Source organism: Heterodontus francisci, chromosome 6, assembly GCF_036365525.1.
Source record: "Heterodontus francisci isolate sHetFra1 chromosome 6, sHetFra1.hap1, whole genome shotgun sequence".
Taxonomy (NCBI): domain Eukaryota; kingdom Metazoa; phylum Chordata; class Chondrichthyes; order Heterodontiformes; family Heterodontidae; genus Heterodontus; species Heterodontus francisci.
This window is the reverse complement of record NC_090376.1, coordinates 91,989,027-92,007,459: the sequence shown is the minus strand read 5'-3', so window position 1 is coordinate 92,007,459 and position 18,433 is coordinate 91,989,027.

Below are 18,433 nucleotides of genomic sequence, written 5' to 3'. Positions count from 1 at the left end.
TGTAAAGCTGCTTAATGAAGGGGGTAATGGCAATATTCCCAGTGAATGGTGAGAGGAAGGTATTAAAGTAATCTGAAGAGGGAGGAATGTACTGCAGCCGCAAAGAGAACAGAGAAGTGTCACTTCCAAATTCTGCCAAAATATGACCAGAGCTGATTTGGTGCATTTGACCAGATAGTCAATGGAAAAAGGCTGTGTTTGCTGAACCTGACGAGCAGCAGACTCATGAACGTGGCTTGTAGTCTTGAGAAAGCAGATAGTGTGCGGAGTAATGACAGTTTAATGGTGATGGCCACCTAGCGACTTCCTGGAGTGAGATGATTGAGCTTTTGATGCCTCCCATTGGCCCATGTTGGAAGTCCATTTGAAAAAGGTTGAAGTCAAGGAGGAAGAATGCAATCCAGGAGAGCTGGGACCAAATTATCTGCATAACTTATTACAATTAATTAAAAACTAAAATTCTTACCTTTTACTTATATCAACTGCATGCAGACTCAACCAGTTTTATTGATGTTCACATTCAAATTGTGTTCGGTATGTCACGTAACGTTAGATTGAAAACAATGGGATTCTACCTGTCATCGAACATTACATTTGTAGCCCCATCTACCGGTGCAATACCTTTGGAATCTTAAGACAGCTCGCTGTTTTCAAGATATAATAGATACACATTCGTCTTATTCAGGTGCATTACTTCAGATTTGAAGAGTGGAGCAGATAGATATTCCCCTTGTGCAATTTTCGGGCAGATTGCTGCCTGATCGTGTCAATAGTGGCCCCGTTCAATTTGAGGGCCAAGCGCCGTTTACGTAGGGCAGGTAGACTGCAGACAGAAAACGGGCAGCCCAGCAATCCTGGGATGCCAAATATCAAGGTTGGTTCGGGAGGAAGAAGTTCGTTCTTGAGAGGGGTGGCCCAATGTAGCAGTGGCCCATATTGTTTTTTGTGGAGCATTTCTGCTCTTCCTAGCCCCACAGAAATAAATTAAAACTTATCTTCTGGGCTCCTCTGTGGCTGAACCACTAGTTGCAACTGGGAACCGTGTGAATAGTGCACACTGCCTAGTTAATTTCTGAAATGATAATGGAGATCCTATGTCTGTCATAGGATCCCGATTTGCATCTTAAAAGGGCTTGTCAACTGGCTCAGACAGACTCTCCAGCTGGCCAGTGGTAATCCCTTGGGAAGATAGTATTGACCATGCGTCATTGGGAATGGGACAATACGTCATACCCCACCATTTTCGGGGTGCGATAGCCTTGTTACTGCCCAGCAGGTGGCCAGTAAAGCCAATAAATGACCCAGTATTCCAGGTCAGTCTAATCTTGCAAGACTATCATAAACATTTAACTTAGAGGAAAGTAGGCTTTTGGGTCGCTGTTATGATCAGGGGTCAAAAGGCTCCTCTCCTGTTTGACCGCAATAGGGTTTATTTCTTTTAAACAGTGAATATGCTTACCAATTCAGTAAGTGTTTAACCCTTTTAGTGCTATGATCATAAAATTACCTATCTGACAGTTTTTCTTGAGTTTAAATGTTCTTGAGTTCTTGAGTTAGTTTATTGTACTTAAAATCAAAACCCAATCTAAGTAAAAATAATAAACTACACTCCAACATTCACACACACACACATAGATTACAGAGTGAGAAAGGATAGTTTGGTTGGATTAGAGTCCAGAACAAATAAAATAATATACTGTCTGTGGGGTTTGGTAATTCAGTTGTCGTCTGGCTGAATTTGTGGTCCTGAAGTTCCTGATTGGTAGAAGTGGCCCTCTGGTTCAGGGTTTTCTTGGAGACAGTGATGTAGATGGCTTTCTCCCCAGAGTCTCTGTCTGTAACAATGATAAACTGGACATTTTGCAGTCCACAGTCAGGGTTTGAAACGTACAGCGTTACCTGGAGAGAAAGAGAGAGACAACCCCCACTGGGGTCCTACAATGGTTAGCACTCAAAGCTTCTCTGATGTGTTCACAAGAAACTCTGTTTTCACACCGATTCGGGAGGCTGTCACATGATTCTCTCAGTGTATTCTCTTTTTCACTTTGATAAGATCCAGGTCTAAGAATTTCAATCCCTCTCAGGTCTTATTGTTTCAATGTTTACCCCCTGGAGGTTCGTCTCCACTAGTGTGAATGTTCCAAGATGACTTTGAATGTCCTGCTAATGAAGGCGATACCAGTTAATATTCACTCAACTGCTCAAGCCATTGTTCTGGATAAGGGCTGTTTAAACATGCGTCTCTGCCTCAATACCTTGGAATGTGAGGTATTTCAATGCAAATTGCAGTGGCCATCTTGGCTGCTGTCTTTCTAAAAGTTTAATTTAGGCTTCCAGCTTTCCTTTTAAAAGCTTAATGTGGGTGTCCATTAATTAAAATCATCATTCAACATAACACATTTTCATGACAGTCACACTCTGATAGGGACTCAATTACGATTCTTAGGCTTAGCTTTTGCTTGTGTATCACCTGCTTCCAGATGTTTTCTTTTGGTAAAATGGCAACTGTGTATTTCATAATCATACATTCATAACGACACAGAAGGAGGCCATTCGGCCCATCGAGTCTATGCTGGGTTTCTGCAGAGCAGTCCAATCAGTCCCATTCCCCAGCTCTATCCCCTTAGCCCTGTAAGTTTATTTCCCATCCAATTTCCTTTTGAAATCATTCATCATCTCCCCTTCCACCACCCTCGTAGGCAGCGAGTTCCAGGCCATTACCATTCACTATGTAATAAAGTTCTTCCTCACATTCCCTCTGCATCTCTTGCCAAAAACCTTAATCTGTGTCCCCTAGTTCTTGTACCATCATAAATGGGAATGCACTACAGAAGCTGCACAGTAACAGGGCAGATTGCCACACCCACAAAAGCTGGACTCAGGTAAGAGTGGGAACTGCAGCTCTGGACGAATGTGATGTCATGTGACAAAGGGAAAACATAAATGATAAACACACAAAGGGAGAGAAAGGAGAAAGATAGTACATACAAGCAGGTAGGACAGAAAAAATGTATGGGAGAAGGACAGAAAGAAGTGGCAGGGAAAGAAAGTGATTGAGTGGTAACAAGAGGGGTACAGGAGAAGAGCACATGAGAGGGATGCAAAGAAAAGCAGTGACAGAAAGGGGGCAAGTAAAAAGACAGTAAATGAGAATGATACACAGGAGCAGTAAATGAGAGATGGAACAGCACATGAGAATAAAATGCGACAGAAGGAAGCAGAGGAAGAGTAAATGGGAGGCACATAAAAATGCAGTGAATGAAAGAGGAGAAAGAGATTGAGATATTGAATGAAGAAGAGGGGCACACAAACAGGTAGTGGCAGAAAAAGAGAGCATAAACATATCTGTCAGCAGAAAAGGAAGATAGCTAGATGGACAGGGCAGGGAGAGAGAGGCAGGTAAGGAAGGAAAGAAGCAGGGAAGGAAGGTAGGAGAAGAAAAAAGGAAGACTGACCAGGGGGGAAACGAGGTGGCGGGGTTGCAGGGGCACTGGACCATAATCAGTGTGTAAGAGATAAACTGGATTATTAGTGGGATTGGCAATACCTGAGGACAAGGTATTTCTCCCTCCTTCCATTTGCCTCATAGATGTTAGCAATTTGAATCTGTCTCACAGATTTAAGAATTTACCTTTTCTAACTGTCAACAAATTACAGGTAAGATAATTAGTTGGCTTGAAATTTCAACCTTTAAAAAATGGTTCAGTGCAGAGGCTTTAGGATTCCTCTTAGTTTTTTGAGTATTGCCATCTAAATTCTGAGCATTTGAATAATCACAATCTGGTGCTAGTTACTGCACTCTTAACCAGACTGTTAACTGCAAACAGTGTAATTTATTCCTCCAGCTCCTTATGCAGATCAAACTGTGAGACTCTTGAATGGGAATTAACAAATTCTGTAATTCCAAAGATGTTCTTTGTTATGATCTGAAATGCACTGCCTGAAAGGGCGGAGGAAGCAGATTCAGCAGTAACTTCTAAAAGGGAATTGGATATGTACTTGAAAAGGAGACATTTGCCGGGCTATGGGGCAAGAGCAAGGTAGTGGGACTAATTGGACAGCTCTTCAAAAAGCTGACATATGAAGGGCTGAATGGCCTCCTTTTGTGCTTTGTGATTCTATGATGTATATGCAGGTTGATTTTGTAATCCCCATTCATATTCTCTCGTCCCCACTTGAAGAAGCTGGTTTGAAACCCACAACTTCTGTTGATTTTGCAGTCACACAGTTCATAAAAGACAAAGCCATCAGCTTAGGAAGTGGGGATTGAGGTAAGCGATTCTGAAATTACAATTTATGTATGGAAATTTGCCATTTTATTTTAGTATTTTTGATTTATTGCGCTCCTCTTAGCCCCACAAGGTAATCTTGGGCCTGCCCTGTCTCGGACTTCTCCCCTCCCCAACCATGATTGCCTCCAAACCACACCCGCCTCCCCACCTCCAACCCATTTAGCTGACTACTGGGTACTGTTGTCTCGGATCACCAACAATGGCCTCCCACCTGTCAACTACATAGTGATTCCAACTTGATTCTGGCAGAAACGTCACTTCAAACATGGAATTGAGGCCCAGGAGCTAAAACTGCCCCGGGTATCGTACCAGTACGGACAAGCGAGCTTGACACCTGTCCCGACTATCCTCCCAAGCTGCAGGCATCCCAAGTTAAAGTCACTACTAAATTGATTTTCCAATGAACAGACATAATAGTAGATCTCACTCTGCATCTCACCCATCTCCTGCTCTACTAACATTATTCCCACTAAACTGCTCACCACCCAAATTCCTTTCCTGGCCCCCATGATAGCTGACATTAAAAAGGATCCTTCTCTTCAGGTACTGTCCAATCCTTTTCAAAACTGTGGTCATCACCCAGAGCTCAAAAAAAACACCCACTGTCAACTCAGCTCCTCTTGCAAACTGCCACCCAATTTCCAATATTCTTTTCTTCTCCAAACTTATCGAAAGTGCTTTTATTAATCCATTCATGGGATGCGGGCATAGTTGGCAAGGCCGGCATTTATTGCCCATCCCAAATGCCCTTGAGATGGGGTTGGTGAGCCACCTTCTCGAACCGCTGCAATCATGTGGTGAGAGTCCTCCCACAGTGCTGTTAGGGAAGGAGTTCCAGGATTTTGACTCAGCAAAATTGAAGGAAGAGCAATATATTACCAAGCCTGGATGGCGTGTGACTTGGACGGGAACTTGGCGGTGGTGGTGGTGTTCCCTTGCTTCCATTTTCCTTCTAGGTGGTAGACATCACGGGTATAGGAGGTGTTGTCTTCTCCCAAATCTATTGTCATGCAGGCCCCCACCTGCCATGAATGAGGCATATTAATTTTGTCACATAGACAATAAATATCAAATTGTTGCTGGGAAGAAGAGAAGGCCTGCAACAAGGACTGCCAGACCTTGGCTGAAAAAATTTTTACATATTAACAGACATTGAAGGCAGGGAAGTGCATTCCATTCCCTGCTAAGATGATACAATACACAGATCCAAGACGTGGTCAGACCAGTTAGTCACATGACTAACCTGTTTGGTAACCTGGGGGTTTCTGAATTGTACAGTTTGAACTGACAGCCTTCAGAAAACAGAATGCTCCTGGACTGAAGAAGACCTCCCGTCTGTCTGCCTGCTCCCATCTCTTTCTCACAAGCCTCTGAATCCACTGAAGACGCATGAACCCCAAGAGAGAAAAGTCTCCAACAGCGAACGAGGTTTAAAAAGAACACTGGGCCCAAACGAAAAGCAAGATCTACCTACAATCAAGGACTCTACAGTGAACTCGAAGAACCGTAACAAAATCTCTTCAGATATTCCCTCAAACTCTTCCACTTTATTTTTCTTCTGCTCTTTTCTGTCACTATTTGCATGTGTATATCACGTATGCATGCTAACGTGGGTGCGTCGTGTATCCGTAGGTGTTAACCGAATTAGAGTTTAAGTTTAATAAATTTCAACCTTTAAACCTCAGAAAGCCTGTTTTTGCTGGTTTCTTTGCCTTATAATTGGAAAGCGGTGAACAAGGATTCACCAAGGGGGAGCTAAAAACACGGTGTGTTTAAAAATAAAAACCTGTTACAGTAAGACCAGGTGAAGGCTGAAAGGGAACCCTGGACCTCTTTCTCACCTGGTCGTAACACGATGCTTATCATTCCTGCAATTTCGTGTTTCGTGATTATGCCCCTATCACAGCACAAAATGTCTCTAACTAATGTCGTAAACAACATTGTCTGTTACCGTGCAAGTGTGGCATTATTCCCCCCTTGTCGTCCCCAATCTCTCTGCAACCTTTAAAATGGAGGATTACATCTTCCTCCAGCATCTCTGCTCCGTTGTCCAGCTCAGTGGACTGCCCTCACCTGGTTCCACTCTTACCTATCTGATCAAAACCAGCACATGTGCAGCAATGGCTTCTCTCCCTGCCAGCAGAGTTATTCCAGAGTCTCTGAAATATTTATCCTTGTTCCCCTCCACAATTCTAACTGATATCACATGCTGTCCCTTGACAATAGCTTCCGAAGACATAAGGTCAGCTTCCATATATACGCTGATAACTCCCTGCCCTACCTCTCCACCATCTTTCTCTATCCTTCCACCACCTCTGTATTTTCAGACTGCTTATTGAAGCCATCGTCTTCAGCTTCCGTCACAAACTCTGTACTTTTGCCACTTCTGCACTGACTTTATCCTCCTCCCTGGCCACTATCTCATACTGAACCAAACTATTTGCAACCTTGGCATCCTACTCGATCCAGAGGGAAGCTTCTAACACCATATCCTCTCCAACACAAAGATCATCTACTTTCACCGCTGTGCCATTACACACCTTTGTTCTGTTGAAACTTTCATCCATGCCTTGGTGACCTTTAGATGTGACCTTCAATGATCTCCTGGCCAGACTCCCATTCTTGACTCTCTAAAATTCAGCGAATCCAAAACTCTTTTGGCTATATTGCACAAACCCTTGCTCAGCGATCACGCCTGACTGTACTCACTGACTTATATTGGCTCCTGGTCACACAAAGTCTCAAATTTAAACAATGACTTGTATTTATAAAGCACCTTTAAGGTAATAAAACATTCCAAGGTGCTTCCCAAAAGCATTTTGAAGCAAAATTTAACACCGAGCCACTTAAAGCAATATTAATGCATATCGCCAATAGTTTCATAGAAACATAGGAGCAGGAGTAGGCCATTCAGCCCATCAAGCCTGCTTCACCATTCAATACGATCATGGCTGATCATCCACTTCAATGCCTTTTCCAACACTATCCCCATAACCCCTTCTGTCATTTGTATTTAGAAATCTGTCAATCTCTGCTTCAAACATATCCAATGACTGAGCTTTCACAGCCCTCTGGGGTAGAGAATTCCAAATATTCACAACCCTCTGAGTAAAGACATTTCTCCTCATCTTGATTCTAAGTGGCTTCCCCCTTATTTTGAAATTGTGTCCCCTGGTTCTAGACTCCCCAACCAGGGGAAACATCATACCTGCATCAACCCCATCTATCCTTTTAAGTATTTTGTAGGTTTTAATGAGATCACCTCTCACTCTTCGAAACTCTAGAGAATATAAGCCCAGTTTCCACAATCTCTCTTTAATTTTGCTAACCAACCTCTTGTGGGGGATTTTATCAAAAGCCTTCTGAAAATCCAAGTATATCACATCCACTGAGACTCCCCTTTATCAATTCAGTTAGTAACATCCTGAAAAAACTCCAACAGGGTTGTCAAACATGATTTCCTATTCATAAATCCATGTTTACTATGCCCAATCAGATCATCAAAGAGCTAAGTTTTAAGGAGCATCTTAAAGGAGGAAAGAGAGGTAGAGGGGTTTAGGGAGGGAATTCCAGAGCTTAGTATCTTGGCAGCTGAAGGCACCATCACCAATGGTGCAGTGATTAAAATCAGCCAGAATTAGAGAAACACAAATATCTGAGAGGGTTGTGGGGCTGGAGGAAATTACAAGATTAGGGAGGGACAAGGCTGTACAGGTATTTGAAAACAAGGATGAACATTTTAAAACTGAGGCTTCGCTTAACTGGTAGCCAATGCAGGTTGACGAGCACAGGTGTGGTGGGTGAATGTGGCTTAGGGCAAGTAAGGACAAAGGCAGCAGTGGTTTGGATCACCTTAAGTTTACAGACAGTAGAATGTGGGTAGCTGGCCAGGAGTGCATTAGAATAGCCAAGTGTAGACATAATAAAGACATGGATGAGGGTTTCGGTAGCAGATGAGCTGAGGCATGGGCAGAGTCAGGTGATGTTACAGAGATGGAAATAGGTGGTCTTAGTTATGGCACGATAAGTGAGTCGGAAGCTCATATTAGAGTCCAACAGTCTGTTCAGCCTCAGACAGTTGCCAGGGAGACAGATGGAGTTGGTGGCTAGGTAATGAAGTTTGTAGCAGGGACCAAAGACAATGGCGTTGGTCTTCCTAATATTTAATTGGAGGAAATTTCTGTTTGTCCAGTACTGGACAATAAGCAAATCTTATTGACGTTTTAGAGAGTGTTAAACTTATTTACTTGTAAAACAGACCACCTTAAGAGCTATAAGTTGTCACCAGAGGAAGTGATGTCCCATCACACATGACCAGAGAGTTGCGGGTGAAACCCGACAGAGTGAGTTGTCTTTAGATGTGGCTCGTGCAGTAACTGTTTGTATATATATGTTCTAGGTTCGTTTTCTTTGGATATTAATTGTAGTCCTGTGAGTCTTACAATCAATCATACACCAAAGTAATATTACACCAAGCTCTGCACAAAGCATTGTCCCAAGTTAGTGCCTGATGCCACCATGCTCCTTGACATTGAACACAGGCCTTCCCAATGCACAAAGCATTTCATTGTGCATACCCATCAGCCTTCTTTAGTACACTGCCCCATCAAAGTGCTCATCTGCATCAGAACTCATGTGTGACCTTACCCTCTAGCAAGCTGACACCTATGCTACACTTGCCCCCTGCCATGGCTGCAGCGTGCTTGAGCCTGGTGCCTTACAATGCGAAGATTACCATTAGGTTTAGAAACTGGAACCATTCCTGAACACCACTGTGTAGGTTCAGTGACAGGAGAAATGACTCCCATCCTGGTCAGCTCTTCTAGCTGAAGAAGGACATGCTTCATTAGTGGGTGTGGTATCTTCCGAGGTGTGAAAATATATTTTGGTTTAGCATCTTTTCGCAAAGTAATACTATATTCAGTCTTCAGTATTCCCAGACCAGTAAATAATTTTGGGAAGTCTTTTCGGAAGTGACTCTTGTATGCTTGTTACTTAATTTCTTGCACTTTTCTTATAAGATGTAGGTCAGTACAAGCTCTTCTACTTAAGAGAGAGAATTTCTGATTCTGTTGAAAATACAGTGTTTCTAATATCTGCTTTCCCTAGTACTGGAGTGTTGCCTGTAGCTTATTATTGACTTTCAGTTCAATCCATCCTGGGCGATGCAACTGAGTTTCTGTTGGTTGCAGGTAATGCATTGATAACCATGGTTCTTTGTTTGATAAGAGCATTACACTTGCTCGAGTGTTTAGTTTAAAATTGGTGATATGTCCGTTGACACATATATCTGCAGATCAAAATGCCTGATTAGGATCATTGATTTCACCAAGGAAGTTTTCTGATTTTTCACCTGATGGGGATTGTTCAACTTCATTAACAACTCTATGCTTGAAGACCTTTTCTTTCGAACTTGTGGGACTGGAGATCTTACTTTGGCATGTCTTCCCAAAATGGCTTATTTTCTTACAATGAAAGCATTCTGCTTTGTTTGCAGGACACTGTTTGCGCCTGTGGGTCTTTTTGATGGCACTGCACTGGCAGAGTTACATACGAACATACAAACATACGAATTAGTAGCAGGAGTAGGCCACTCGGCCCTTTGAGCCTGCTCCGCCATTCAATAAGTTCATGGCTGTACTGGTTACTCCACATTTCCACCTACCCCCAATAACCTTCCACCTCCTTGCTTATCAAGAATCTACCTACCTCTGCCTTAAAAATATTCAAAGACTCTGCTTCCACTGCCTTTTGAGGAAGAGAATTCCAAAGACTCACGACCCTCTGAGAGAAGAAATTTCACCTCATCTCTGTCTTAAAAGGGTGACCCCTTATTTTTAAACAGTGATCCCTAGTTCTAGATTCTCCCACAAGGGGAAACATCCTTTCCGCATCCACCCTGTCAAGACCCCTCAGGATCTTATATGTTTCAATCAAGTCGCCTCTTACTCTTCTAAATTCCAGTGGATACAAGCCTAGCCAATCCAATCTTTCCTTGCAAGATAGCCCGCCCACTCCAGGTATTAGTCTAGTAAATCTTCTCTGTACTGCCTCCAACATATTTACATCCTTCCTTAACTAAGAAAACACAGTACTCCAGATGTGGTCTCACCAATACCCTGTATAGCTGAAGCATAACCTTCCTACTTTTGTATTCAATTCCCTTCACGATAAAGGTTAACATTCTATTAGCTTTCCTAATTACATGCTGAACCTGCATACTAACCTTTTGCGATTAATGCACTAGGACACCCAGATCCCTCTGCATCTCAGAGCTCTGCAATCTCTCACCATTTAGATAATATGCTTCTTTATTCTTCCTGCCAAAGTGGACAATTTCCCACTTTCCCACATTATACTCCATTTTCCAGGTCTTTGCCCACTCACTTAACCTATCTATATCCCTTTGTAGCCCCTTATGTCCTCTTCACAAGTTACTTTCCTACCTATCTTTGTGTCATCAGCAGATTTAGTAACCATACCTTCAGTTCCTTCATCTAAGTCATTTATATGAGTTGTAAAAAGTTGAGGCCCCAGCGCAGATCCCTGTGGCACACCACTCATTACATCTTGCCAACCAGAAAATGACCCATTAACGCTGACTCTGTTTCCTGTTAGCTAGCCAATCTTCTATCTGTGCCAATATGTTACCCCTACACCAAGAGTTTTTGCTTTCCGCAATAAGCTTTGATGTGGTACCTGAGCAAATGCCTATGGATATCTAAGTACAATACACTCACCAGTTCCCCTTTATCCACAGCACATGTTACTTTGTCAAAGAACTCCAATAAATTGGTTAACCATGATTTCCCTTTCACAAAACCATGTTGACTCTGCCTGATTACCTTGAATTTTTCTAAGTGCCCTGCTAAAATGCCTTTAATAATAGCTTCTAACATTTTTCCTAAGTAAGTCTTAAGCTAATTGGCCTGTATTTTCCTACTTTCTGTCTCCCTCCCTTTTTCAATAAAGGAGTTACATTGGATATTTTCCAATCTAATGGGAACCTTCCCCGAATCTAGGGAATTTTGGAAAATTAAAACCAACGCATCAACTATCTCACTAGCCACTTCTTTTAAGATCCTAGGATGAAGTCCATCAGGACCTGGGGACTTGTCAGTCCGCATCTCCAACAATTTGTTCAGTACCACTTCCCTGGTGATTGTAATTTTCTTGAGTTCCTCCCTCCCTTTCATTTCCTGACTTACAGCAAATACTGGGATGTTACTTGTATCCTCTATAGTGAAGACCGATGCAAAATATCTGTTCAGTTCATCTGCCATCTCCTTATTATCCATTATTAATTCCCTAGACTCACTTTCTATAAGACCAATGCTCAATTTGTTAACTCTTTTCTTCCTTAAATATCTATAGAAACTCTTACTATCTGTCTTTATATTTCTAGCTAGCTTTCTCTCGTACTCTAATCTTACCTTCCTTCTCAATCTTTGAGCCATTCTTTGCTGTTTTTTATATTCTGTCCAATCTTCTGACCTGCCTCCCATCTTTGCGCAATTATAGACTTTTTCTTTAAGTTTGATACTATCTTTAACTGTTTTAGTTAACCACGGAATGAAATGTACCTATTCTGTGTAGTCTGAAATATCCCCTTAAAAGTCTGCCACTGCATCTCTATTGACCTATCCCTTAACCTGATTTGCCAGTTCACTTGAGCTAACTCTGCTTTCATGCCCTCATAATTGCCCTTATTTAAGTTTAAAATACTCTTCTTGGATCCAATCTTCTCTCCCTCAAACTGAATGTAAAATTCAATCATATTATGATTGCTGCAGCTTAGGGGCTCCTTAACTTTGAGGTCATTAATTAATCCTATCTCATGGCACAATACCAGATCGAGTGTAGTCTGCTCTCTGGTTTGCTCCAGAATGTATTGTTCCAAGAAATTATCCCGAAAACATTTTCATCCAGGCTACCTCTGCCCATCTGATTTTTCCAGTCTATATGTAGGTTAAAATCCCCCATAATTATCACTGTACCTTTCTGACAAGCTGCCATTATTTCTTCCTTTATACCCCATCCTAGTGTAGTTAATATTAGGTGGCCTGTACTCTACTCCCACAAGTGAATTCTTGCCATTATGATTTCTCATCTCTACCCAAACTGCTTCTACATCCTGTCTCCTGAACTTAGGTCATCCCTCGCTATTGCACTCATACCATCATTAATTAACAGAGCTACCCTTCCACATTTTCCTAGCTTTCTGTCCTTCCTAAATGTCATGTACCCTTCAATATTCAGGTCCCAATCTATGTCATCCTGCAGCCATGTCTCTGTAATGGCTATCAGATCGTACTTACTTATTTTTATTTGCATTCTCAATTCATCTGTTTTATTTCAAATGCTACGTGCATTCAGATATCATAGCATCATGCATGTCTTCGACCACCACCCACACCCCCCCCCCCCCCCCACCCCACCCCAACCCCAGTGTACCTTCTTTTCTGTGCTTATTTTACAGTCCTCTGATTAAAGTACTGTATGGTGGCTTGAGGTTTCCTGAAAAAAGGTCTTTCTTCACCTCTCAGGATTGATCTGTTCTTCTGGACCTCTGTTTGTCTCATCAGTTGAATTGTTTTGTCTAGGGTGAGGTCTTCTTTAGACAGCAATAAATTGAATAGGGATTCATCAGCAATCCCTACAACAATGCGGCCTCTTATTAATTCTGCTTTTAGGTCTCCATATTCACATCCTTCAGCTAGTCTGTAAAGGTCTTTATTAAAAGCATCAAATGTTTCACCTGGTTTCCGGACCCTGATGTTAAATCTTGCCCTTTCCAGAATCTTATTTATCCTCAGGTTGAGATATCTATCAAAAGCTTTTAAAACTTCTTCAAACTTATTTGCTGTCTCATTAATGCCTTGTCTGCTATTGCCCCAGTGGAATGCAGCAATGTGTTAACTTGCTCTGCTTCAGACTGGCTGTCTAACTTGGAAGCAATTCTATGGGCTGGTTTTTACCTTAGGCGGACAGCCACCGATGTGAAAGTTGCTGGAAAACCCGCTTCCACCTAGCCCAGGGATCCATCCCGCATTTTACAGGTCCCCGGGCTTTAATTGTCCTGAGGCAGGACTTCCACCCACTTGAGGGAGGAGGTCCTGCCTCATTGAGCTGCCAGCTAATTAGCAGGCCGGCAGCTCTTAGTCCCAGCAGCGCCACCTGGAGCGGTGGCCACTGCTGGGACTGCAGCCCAGCCGACACCATGGATCCAGAAGGGAAGGTAAGTAGGGATTGCCTCACCAGGGGGATCGGTCCTTCCTTGGTGAGGCTGGAGTGTACATTTGGGGGGGGGGCGGGGCGTCTTGGGTCCCGAGTGTGGGTTGGGAGGCAGGGGTAGCCCTCAATCGGGCACCTTGTGCCTGACTACCAGGGACCGCCGCCCCCCCCCCACCCCGGGGCACAGAAAGGCCAGCAGCTCTCGCTGGGCGGCCTTTCACGTCCCCAGCATGCCAGCTTGCCACGGCTAAAATACCCGTGGAGGCGGGCGAGGGCCCTTAAGTGGCTGTTAAGTGGCCACTTAAGGGCCTTGATTGGCCTCGGGCGGGCGGGCCATTTCCCACCCCCCGCCCGATGCCGTAAACTTGACCGGAGGCGCAAGTGGGGCAGGTAGGCCTCCTGGAGCCTCCTGCTCAATTTTATGCCGCCTCCACGCCACCATCCGACCTGCTGGGGCGACGTAAATTTCAGCCCTATATCTCAAAAGTCTTTTTCGCCAGCATGACCAATTTTGAGTTTGATTTTGTCCTCCCCTGTGTCCAAACTTCTCTGGTATTGTGAATTTAAGATCCATGGTTTTCTACTTTCTTTTTTAAAATGTTCCCTCCAGTATCGGAAGTTTCCTATGCTTTTCAGCCTCGCACTGACTCCCGCTATGGTCATCGTTTCTCTCTGTGATATCTTGCCGCTAGACTTTGGATTTATCCCCTTCTTTCTTTACATGCAGGTTTGTAGTGTTTCTGCTATACTCTATTTCACTCTCTTCGCATAGAGTATTGAGTATTTTCAGCCTCTTTTTATAAATCACTCGCTCCAGTTCCACAGATCTGCCCTCACTAAGGACCTTTGGTTTTCCTGGGGCTGCCTGCCTAGTGCCGTTAGGAACAAATTTTTTTTACCAGCTTTACGAGTTGCTCATTAGATCTCCGATCATTGCTTGGTTTTCTGACTCAAAGTCTGCAATCGCTGGACCAGATTTTTTTCCCAGACTACCCACTGTGGTGCAGCCTGAATGCTTCTACAAGCCGATTCCCCAACTCTCCGTGCCTCCTTTGTCCATGGAGCAGCTCTGGAGCTTTTTCTCAAGTTCTGCTGTGTTAGCGCTTTTTTCAAGTCAGCCTTCTTCAAAGTATTTCTTCAAATTCTTCTTCTGGATGTTGCACAGTAAGCACCACCATTGTTCACCATCCCACCACTGATCACTACGTTGTATGTTTGGTTTGTCTGCTACCACATTAATATACTTAGTTAGTCTAACTTTAGAGAGATTACTGAGTCGTCTGTACTTTGAACATTAACTCTCTGTTATATTCTAACTATGTACAGCTTCACACCAGTCTGTGTGACTCCTCTGAAGCCATGCTGCATCTCTCTCCAGTCTCTTTCACATGTTATCTCTTACATCATCATGATGGGAGATATTCCTTATACTGTCTCAACATTAATACTTTAAGACCCTTATACTACAGAAGGAAATAGACTTGCAGGGCTCTGGGGATCGAGTGGGGGATTGGGACTGACTGACTGAATAGCTCCATGGAGAGCCAGCACGGACTCGGTGGGCCGAATGGCCTCCTTCAGTGCCGCACGCCCAAGAGCCACCGCAATCCTTTGCATGGAGTTTCATTTAAATAGCTGGGGCAGCTCGTCCCCACAATCTTGTGGAGGAGTCGGGCTGTCCGTCCCCGGTAATGGCGTCAGCTGCCTGTGCACAGATGCGGACGCCATTTTTAAAGGGCAGTCAGCCCTGCCGTGTTATTTCAATTTTTAAAGAGCTATTCCCCCAGAATTACATAAATAAAATTTCAACGCCCCTTTCCCACCCCCCCATAACAATTACATTAACTATTTGCCGTTTTGCCCCCAAAATACTTACCTTTAACACCTGACCTTCCCCCCACAAACTGCACAAAGTTTAAAGTACAACCCTTCCCACCATCCCTTGCATCCATGACATTTATTTGACCCTGCTCCCCCGCCTCCCCACACTGATAAACTTACCTCCTGCCCCCTCCCCACCAGTGTCGCTCCTCATTTCCCTGGACAGGGATCTGAAGGTGCAGGAGTGCCAGCCACCATGCTGAAGATCGCGGTGAGCCCTCAAGATTTTGAGTATATTTAAATTAATTAATTTTATTGATTTAAATATTCAAATTGTGGTCCCAATGCCCAGTGGCAGGGGAGCTGCCATGGAGTCTCTCCACCGCCAAGAGAATCAGGCTGGACCCTGCCGGCGTCGAGGTCCGTGGCAGGCCTCATCCTAAGCCACCTTCATGTGCACACTGCACTTCCTTGGCACGATAATAGTAGAAACTGGATCCTCCCTCACATGCAATATGACATCGCCCTTGAAATCGCAGATTGCATCAAATCTGGGTAAAGTAGTTTTCGGTCTCTAAGCGACTCAATGCACTCCATGTTGCAACCTTTCGTATCTTTCAGTGTGGTGCTGACCTCATGTATTGTGACGATTTGTAAATCTTGGCATACTGTAAATCCTGAGACAGCATGTCCCGTTGTGTCTACAATATAAAACATTTGTGGTAGCCATTCGGAGCTCCCATAGCTGCACTGTAAGGTTATTGTTCCAATGCACTTGATTGGAGAACCATTGTAGGCAGACAGCCTAGCTTTGGTGGGTCGTACCATAGATTCCCATTTCTTTAAGTACATGTCGCACAGGGGCGGCACAGTCGCGCATTGGTTAGCACTGCAGCCTCACAGCTCCAGCGAACTGGGTTCAATTCTGGGTACTGCCTGTGTGGAGTTTGCAAGTTCTCTGTGTCTGCGTGGGTTTCCTCCGGGTGCTCCGGTTTCCTCCCACATGCCAAAAGACTTGCAGGTTGATAGGTAAATTGGCCATTGTAAATTGTCCCTAGTATAGGTAGGTGGTAGGGAAATATAGGGATAGGTGGGAATGTGGTAGGAATATGGGATTAGTGTAGGATTAGTATAAATGGGTGGTTGATGGTCGGCACAGACTCGGTGGGCCGGAGGGCCTGTTTCAGTGCTGTATCTCTAAATGTCCTTCACTATTCAAATGGCAGAATATTTGCACTTGCTCCGGTGTCAATTTTTACTTTGAGCTTGTGCTTGCCACTCTTCTACGGACATACGAACATACATATATATAATCCCGATCACAGCGAATGCCTCAGATTGTGTGATAGCATTGACATACTGAACCAAATTAACTGTGTGGAATGCTTGCTCGCTGTTCACACGAGTGCATTCTGCATCCTTATCCTCCTGGCAATCTGTCTCTCTGCTGACCTGATGTACCTGCTTGGGCTTTTGTTATGTGTTGGCATACCTTTTGTTGCATTTGCCATCCTGTCTTGCAGACATTCTGTCTGCATATGATCCGCCACCATTTCTGTGGGAGTATCTGAGATCAGCCTTCTGCACTGCCTTGCCCAATGTCCTCACATGCCACAAGATTTGCAAAGATTGCTGTCACCCGTACCAAGATGCTGCTGAACTGAACTTGGGCCTTCTAGGCCCAGAGCAGCTTAAGATTGTCCTCCAAGGCCATCTGTTGTTCTCCTCAGATTTCAGTGTGGACCTCCTCAGTGAAGTGCATACATCTGAAACATTGGTTGTTGCTGGTAGGTAGAAATGCTCCCTGAATACCTGGGATATTTGGCCTCCTGCTGAGAGCCCTTCTCCCTCTTCCAGCAGCTTGTCCTGCTCTGCATGACCTCTGCTCATTCTCCCAGTCATGTTGTATTCTAAGCAGAATGTCAACTAGTGCATCCATGTCTGGGAGCAACTGGTTTCTACAGTAGCCTTGAAATCAGCAAAAAAAAACTTAATTGCTTGCCACACTAACTGTAAACTTTTGAAACTTGAATCTATGGAAAGCAGCAAAAACATGTAGCAATATCCAGAAGAAATCTACCAGCAACTCACCTGTAAGTAGTTGATAATCCCTTTAAATAGCACTGGTGGGGGATCCTTCCTTCTGTTTAACACATTTTCAGTTGTGCGAGCTTAAGAGAAGGCATTAGCTGGAGCTTTGAGCTCCAAAATGGCACCACTTGCCGTCAAGTCAGCATTGCACACTGAGCGATGTCATGAGCTGCCTGCTCTGCATACTTCCTGCAGATGTTAACTGCGCATGCGCTACAGCCTTTACCAAGATGGCATTGGCATGCTTCACATCAGAACTGTGCACACACCAAGGACACCCTTTTAGAAACCCAAGGGCACTCATTGGCCCAATAAAGGGCAATATCAAGTACACTTTCTCACCTTATTTGTCCACAGGATTGGTCAGACACTGCATCACCTCGAATTATCCGACTTGATACGACTGCTCAATGGCACACAAAAGAAAATACATTTCTATTTCAGAATATTCCATGCTTTCAACTACAATGCAGCCAAATGACCATTTGCAACATGGCATCCTTTCTGGATGTTTTGTACCCTTTTAAATTTCTCCTGAGGTTCACCAGCGCTGTATTCTTTCTTTGCAGTGTATGTAATCAAAGTCACTGCACGTGCGCAAAGGACTGATTGCCATGGTTGGTTAAGCATATATAGAGTGTGTTTCACCTGGCAAAAAGATCATCAGGTACCACTGCTAGTCCATGGCACATGCCCGCGGGCTGGATTTTGTGGTGCTGGTAGGGCTCCCGGCACCGGGCCAAAAAGGTGGGGGAACCCCACTTTGGCCTTTGTGAGCCTGCCTGACGTGATCTTATGTTGTTCCAAGAGTTAAGTGCGGGGCACTGGGATCCCCTTCCCTTTAAAGATGGGTATCCCATCTCCAAGAGCTGCCTGCCAATCACAGGGCCAGCCACTCAGCAATATCGGCAGTGGTAGTCACTGCCAGTAACTCCAGAGACCTTGGACACAGGCCCAGCACTGGAGCCCGGACGGGAGGTAGGTGAGGTGGGGTC